Source organism: Polyodon spathula, chromosome 10 (assembly GCF_017654505.1).
Source record: "Polyodon spathula isolate WHYD16114869_AA chromosome 10, ASM1765450v1, whole genome shotgun sequence".
In the NCBI taxonomy this organism is placed as follows: domain Eukaryota; kingdom Metazoa; phylum Chordata; class Actinopteri; order Acipenseriformes; family Polyodontidae; genus Polyodon; species Polyodon spathula.
The window spans coordinates 36,437,535-36,445,006 of record NC_054543.1 but is presented as its reverse complement, the minus strand read 5'-3'; the positions used below and the strand labels follow the sequence as shown (position 1 = coordinate 36,445,006).

Below are 7,472 nucleotides of genomic sequence, written 5' to 3'. Positions count from 1 at the left end.
TAAAATAAATTGTAAAAACTGACAGCATAAAATCTTTTTGCCCAATCCCTTCCCCTGTTTTCTATATACAATGAAACAGTTTTTTTTTTTTACCATAAGTAGCTCTATTTAAACCTAAAAATGAAAAATAAAAACTTCATATGGAGAATAGCTAAATTTGAGGAAAAATAAGTTTACATGTATGCTTGCTGAATTCCATCACAAAATACCAGAAACACCTCAAAGTATCTCTTTCCGATATCAATGAGTAGCTTGGTGAAAAGCTCAATGTCCTTTTCCTCCATAAGATTGTCAGAATAAACTCTGGAGGACTCATGAAGAAATAAATAAACTAAAATCGATGGGATATCTGACACATTCTGAAGCGACGAAGAGGCTTCCCTGCAATCAGAAAGACAGACAGACAGGTTTAGTAACATATTGACATTCAAGTTCAGATCATAAAATCCTGGTTCTAACATACAGTAGTGTGTAAATTTATTAGATTTGTCCTTTATATCCCCCTGCATGAAAACCTCTGGGTGTGAGAATTTACATTTCCGGGCAGTACTTTATGATATATAAACAACAGGCACTCGCGGGAATGTTAAGACTACTTTGTGCTTGAATTAAGCATCATAAACAACTTCTAAAAAGTCTCATGCATTTTACCATTTATGGCTATGTGTTCCCTTTCTGTACTGGTCTAAATTAATTGCATGTGTGCCCTATTTCATCAATTAAATTAGACACTCACCAGTTTGCCTATTTTTACAATTTTCCATGACTTTCAGATCCAGCCGTTTGATTTCAAATGCACAACAAATCAAAACAATGGGGTGTTCAAATAAAATGGCACGCTACTTTCAGTCAGTTATTATATAAACTGAACAGCACAGAGCACATTCCAACCTGTAGTGTGGGCAGACTACTGGACTGTTTATATCTACCAATATGAGTTGCATAACATGCAATTCCTTCCACTTTTTATGCTATGTATGGAAACTAATTCCTATGGTGCCAAACAAATTATGGTCACCACATTATTTTGCAAGCAATGCAGCAAGAGAAAACTTGACTGGAGAAAAGAAGAGACACCAGTTGACAAAAAAAACCAAACAAACAAAAAACAAACTGTTTTTGGCTTACAGTATTATGATGTAGCCTTAAATGAGGTGACACATCTGATAATGTAATTGGTCATCAGCAGAGGGCTTCCTGCATGCTGCAGAAAACATGCAGGCCTTGCCCCACACAAAGGAACATCAAATAGGGTAAAATATTTTGCAACAAAACCACACAACTACCAATAGAACAACACCTCGAATCCCTCAAATAGAAAATGTAATGGAATCGAATTGCTGTGGGCAGGACATGCTGGGTTATTTTCTGATGCAGACAGATTGCAGCTTGGATCAGAGTACCGACTGATTTGGTTACACCATAGCTGAATACACCCTGCTGGGTGAGCATTCAAGATGCTGCTGTAGATTGCAGCCAAGTCGGTCTGAATCCAGAAGTTGTGGTCCTTTACTCGTCGTCTTGTGAGTCCCTACCCCTCCATCCCCCCTCCATCCCCCCGCCCCCCTCCCCCCAGGTCCACCTTGGGGCAAAACAACAAAGAACAGGATATGAGAAAATGAAATTAATGTGTTTCCCAATTGCAGCTGCCAGCCTGGCATTCTTTCTGGAGGCAAACTGCTTTCATTTTTGGCCAACTGCACTTTGAGGTAAAGCATTCGATTTAATGTGGGTTGCCATAACCAAAATCAATCATATCCAGAGCTCTGCATGTTCTTTGCCTAAAGACATCTTTTACGATGGGTTTACAATAAATCAACATGAATTGAAAGACATGGAACCATTCCACGACCCTGTAGTCTTTGACATGACTTTTACATTGTATTTGTTTATTTTACAGTACACTGTAATAAGCCAAGGAAATACACATTTGAAAAGTCCATCAAAGTGATATCCTGCCTATAACTCTAAATAAACAATTACCAAAACCCTCCATTATCAAACAACTACTACTTATATTATTGTGACATCCAACGGAAAATAAAGTGAACTGTCCAATCCGAAAGGAATTAAACACTTTTAATAACAACCGAGAAAAAATTTAAAACAAATATAATTGAACTGTTCAGCCTATTTAAGAGACATTATGACAACGCGTTAACCAAATGATTACTTTCATTTACCTGCAGTTTGGGTTTACTGAAAAACTCCCTGCTAGGATTCATGCAGGTGATGTACTGGCAATTGTGTATTTCGTTCAGCACTAACTTCTGTCTGTCAAACCTGAAAAACAGTTTGCACACATACAAGATATGTTCGTAGATAACATTATCCTTTATAAAATGTTGGTACTATCCATATGCTCATTCTGCCAACTTGTTCTAAAGGAAGATTACTTACCAATGGTATTAGGCCAGATGCTGTCAAATGAGAGTGCGGGGCTGGACAGTACCATAGGCATCAACCTCAGGCATGTTAAGATCATCAGTGAAATTGATTCTTTTTTTTTTGTACCTGGTGAAGCATAATTTTGTACAACTTTCTTTTCCAAAGGTTTTTCAAGAAGTATACAATGAAATGTTTTCAAGCAGAATTAAGCAGATATAATGAGCCCCTGACAATCTCCCTGAATTCTACAGTGTGCTTTTATTAGTATGATGTACTGTATGTAATGTCTCTGGTACAGCTCTACCTACTCTGCAGCATGGCAGAGGTGATATAATAATTGAAAGGGACTTTAGCCACCATATAATCTTCAGATAGCTTGGAAACCTTCTCAGAGACCAGGATAGTCTTCTCAATGCCAGCATTCCCAGCATTCCCAATGAACAAAATTAAATCCACAAAATAACTCTGATGTATAAACAAGGACGGTCTAATGAAAACAAACAAAAACAATGACCACATTAATGACAGTTTATTCCATCACAACACAGTAAAGAACTTCCATTTGAAATGAATATCACTATGTATACTAAAACATTATTTAACTATTTCAGTGCTGTATAATACTGTGTAACAAGTGTGGACTGTTTTTTTTAAGGCAATGCATATTATCTACAATGCTCTGTTATAGCACAGGAAGCTAAACAAAGTCATTTCCCTTTATTTGTATTACCCCCACAGCGTTTGTTTTTGTTAAAACATTATACAGTAACCCACTGCTCTCAATTTCCATTGTCAGGTCATAGTGCTTAACTACACCTTTAAATGTTTGTTTGTGACAAACTATTTTTTTTTTTTTTTTTTTTTTTTTTTTTTTTTTTACAAAACATGTATTCATTAAATAAATGGTAATGTACATTAATTCACAAATTAATTTACAGTAAACATTATTATATAGGCCAACAAATGTATGCTGCTCTATAATATTTCTTATTATCATGAAATGCAATTTTCTGCATAAATACTTCACAAACTGCTCCACCTCCTCCCCCTACCACACACTTTCAAAATAACGCTTGGCTTACAGTTATTATATAATGAAAAGCCATTTTTTGCAATGTGGTAAGACACTGTCAACACCACAGCCTGGTTCATTCCACCTAATCATCTATTTTCCTTTCTTCAATAATCTTTGCATAGAGCTAACCAGATCTGTATAGATTCCAGTAACATTAAAAAAAAAAAAAAATGTCATGAGTGATGTGATTGGACACAGCCTGAGGAGAGCTAAGTTGTAGCTGGAGAATGACATTTTTTAACCATTACAGAGTTTTTATAAAGCTGCAGTCAATTTATTGTATGTATTCTAATGAAGAGAATTAGGACTGCTGTACCGCACCATGGCATGCATTGATCACACCATTAATCACACTTTGCAGACAGTCGCAAATCAAGTTCTAACAGCAAGCACTGAATCAGGGGCAATGAAGCATAAACTCCTTCACAATTTATGATCTTTCAAATTGCATCTTTTCAACCATTAAATTGCAAGATACCATACATTTTTATCTTCTTCACTTCAGTCACATTATTGATTCTGCCTTGTGAAATATAGAAAAGCTGTAAATCCGGGCAGTTAGATTAGATTTAAACCTTGTCTTCAGAAAAGAAACTGAACGGCACAAGGGAGGCTGTTAATTTGCAGTCAAGAACAAATACCAGAAACAATAAAATGTAATAGCCAACAGGGATTTAAAAAGTGCAGGATCCCACTTGGCTGCAGTCCTTGGCAACCTTGTTGGGACTTATTAATTATACCTACTATTTACTTGGTACTTTTAAACGTGTTTCTGAGTGCTTAATAATCGACTCTCTATCTCTCCGACACACATACAGGTCACTCATATACTGCGCACATGGGTAGAGTTGGCTGGGATAATGATTAAAAAGGAGGGAGGGAATGTCAGCATCAATGTTTACGAATATGAATGTTGATTGAAAAACATGCTATATAGTCAGCAAAGCACTTCATTTTCAGTATTGGTAAAATATTAATATTGTAGAGATAAAGTGGTAAATACTCCTCTGTAATTCACTTTTAGACTTAATTGGCTAGAAAGATTGACCTTGCATGATTTTTATTTTATTAAAAAAAAAAAAAAAAAAGTTTTGTTGTGATCTCGGTTCCCGCAGGCAGGCGCATCACACAGGGTGAGGCAATCCACACACGGGCGGAGGGTGGCCGCGAACCCGGGACCTCACTAACGCATAGCGCGAATACCGCTGAACAAAACAGCCGGCACCTTTGGAAGAAGCGTATATATATATAGTGCTACAGTATTATTAAAATGTGTCTTACAAGAAACGTAAACATTCGGCATTACTTGATTAAGTAATCATACAACAGGTATTACGGCTATTATACAATTACTATTATCACAGATGCATGTCAGTCATTGTATTAAATCACTTAACCTTCAATATAAAGCTTATCATATATACCCTTCACAAATTTTACCTGTAAAGGAATATCAGGCTCCAGTTCAAAGACAGGAGTCTTGTCTGCCCAGGGCACAAACTTATTGGTATTGGGGTCAATAAAATAATCAAACACTGCACTCTGGGAAGGAAATTTTACACACTCATCTCCTTAGACCACCAGCAACTGAACTCCAAGTGATAATCAATTACCTAATAAACAATGTCAACAAATAAAACAAATATTCTATGCAACCTGTATTGATTTTTTAAAAGTGTTTACAACAGGATATTAAACATCAGAAAAAAAGATAACAGTAAAAAAAAATTAAATGTGTTTAAATTTGTCTTTTACAAACTACAACATTTTGACAATTACATATAACTTTCCAGTCGACTGTCAGTTAAAAGGTTTTATAATAATGGTTTATATGAAAATGCATTCACTTGATCCTGGAAGAGTGCGCCACCAAAGGGGTGAGCAGACAAGCCAGCACAGAACTCAAGCATTAAGTTACAATCAAAGGCAACTGCATGGAAAAATAAAATGACCTTAAGTTTTACTATCAAATATGAGTGAAAATTAAATTAAAAGCAGTCAGCACTTTACAAGCTATCACATACTGCATACAGTCTACTACATACACATTACACAGAAAGAACAGCATTACTAAAAGACACAGCGTACATGTACAAACGTATCAAAGTTGTGGTGCTTCACTTTGACAAAGACTGGTCTAAAATGTCCCTTCAGTAATTGAATTGCAACCCTAACTTTCCTCTGAGTACAACTGCACGTTTTGGATGGATAAATAGTATAAAAATAATGTAAGGAATAAAAGCAAGAATTTTGAAAGAGAGACAAAATGAGGACATTCTGAATGAGAACTCACAACCAAGTTGGGAACAAACCAAGGAGTTAAGAAATCGGCATGGTAGTTGAAGTCCAACCTCTCACATACTGTACACACCCACACGAGCCTCCTCAACTCCCACTCCCTCAGGGGAAGGGGAGCCCATTTGGTCACTAGTTAGAAGGTGGCAGACAATGAAACAAAAGCTAAATAGGCAGATCTGTCCTTACCTGCATCATGCTGTTTTCAGGGATTGGGGTTATAGTTTTTAGATTACATTTTACTTGCTCCAGGCAGTAAGGAGCATACTTGTCAAACAGTATAGTCAGATTTGCTCTTTCTGACTGGGAGTTCTGAGTATCAATCCAGCTGGCAACACACCTAAAAATGAAAATAGGTTAATTTTACATTTTCACACTGCATTGTGCCCCCATTAGGCTTTATGTAAAAAGTGTGAAAAGGGGTGAAATTAATACTGCCTTCAATGTATGCTTTTCGTCTCCATGCTACAGTACAAAAAGCTGTGGACTTAAATCTAACTGTGATGTATTATAACTTGGCACAGGTCACACACCCACTATCTGATTTACTGTGGTCACACAAAGCATGTGCCCTGTATATAAAACTGTGTAGTACAGCTCAGGAACAGCCTATTCATTTTGTACAGCCACAGTGTGTTTACACCAGAAGTCAATGTGCACAGCATACTTACGGACTCCAGCCCAGGTCCTGAGAACTGACATAGAGAAAGCTGGCTCTGGATACAGTAGCTGGAGTAGCTGCCCACAAGTGGCTGATTTCAAACAACAGCCTCATGGACGATGTCAAAGAGATGGGCTGGTTACTTGCCAGTGTAAGAACCTGGTAAAGGTGGGTTTTATAAACAGCCTACTATTGCTATGGGCCATGTGCTGAACTGCTTCCTAGACAGTAACATGACTTTTGCCAAGGGAAAATTGGGAAATACTGAATCCATTAATAATCTATTTTAACCTATAATTTTCAGTTTAAAACTTTTACTGCTACTATCAAACTGTTTCAAATGACTGAACATACTGTGATTGCATTGACTACAATTAGCAACCAAATTGCAAATGAAAAACAAAGATGCTCTAGCAGATTCTTAGAAGGCAGGTTTCAGAGAAAACAAACACACAGGGTTTCTAAATTTAAAGTAATTGTGGGCAAACATTTAAATAGGAACATGCTGTTACATAACAACACACAAACACCCCCCAAAAATTAACAATTTTCATCCTTAAGCATGCCAACTGGACATGGTTTTCATTTTAGATATCTAATTCCCATACCAATAACATCTGTGCACTTATTGCCAGTAATTGAGACCTACATATATATGTACTTTTGTATTCTGTTGTCCCATATGTGATTAATTTGACTGTAATCAGCATACTGATTGAGTTTCTGCATCCTAGCAGTCTTGGTTATACTAACCTTGTTGTCATCCATTACAGTGTTAAGTGACTCTTCACATAGGATCAATGTCTCCATCCAGAACGATCAATTTGGTGCCCTCATGAGAAATGCCGGAAAGCTCTCTCGTTGCTGAAGAAAACAATCCTAAAGCATGAAGTATAGTTAGAGGCTATTATAGCATTTCATAAGGGAGCCACCATTGTAACCACATTACATAATTTGGTTTTCAATACTGAAGCACTTTTGATAAAAACTTTGGCATCTGGAATTAATTTAATCTTAAATAGTAATGATTGTTTTCCAAGGAAGGCTTTATAG

The 7,472-nt window shown here is 36.6% G+C and overlaps 1 pseudogene; it reads right to left on the bottom strand.

Moving 5' to 3' along the window:
• Positions 1-7,472, bottom strand: part of LOC121321945 — a 48,372-nt pseudogene that overhangs the window by 25,137 nt on the left and 15,763 nt on the right.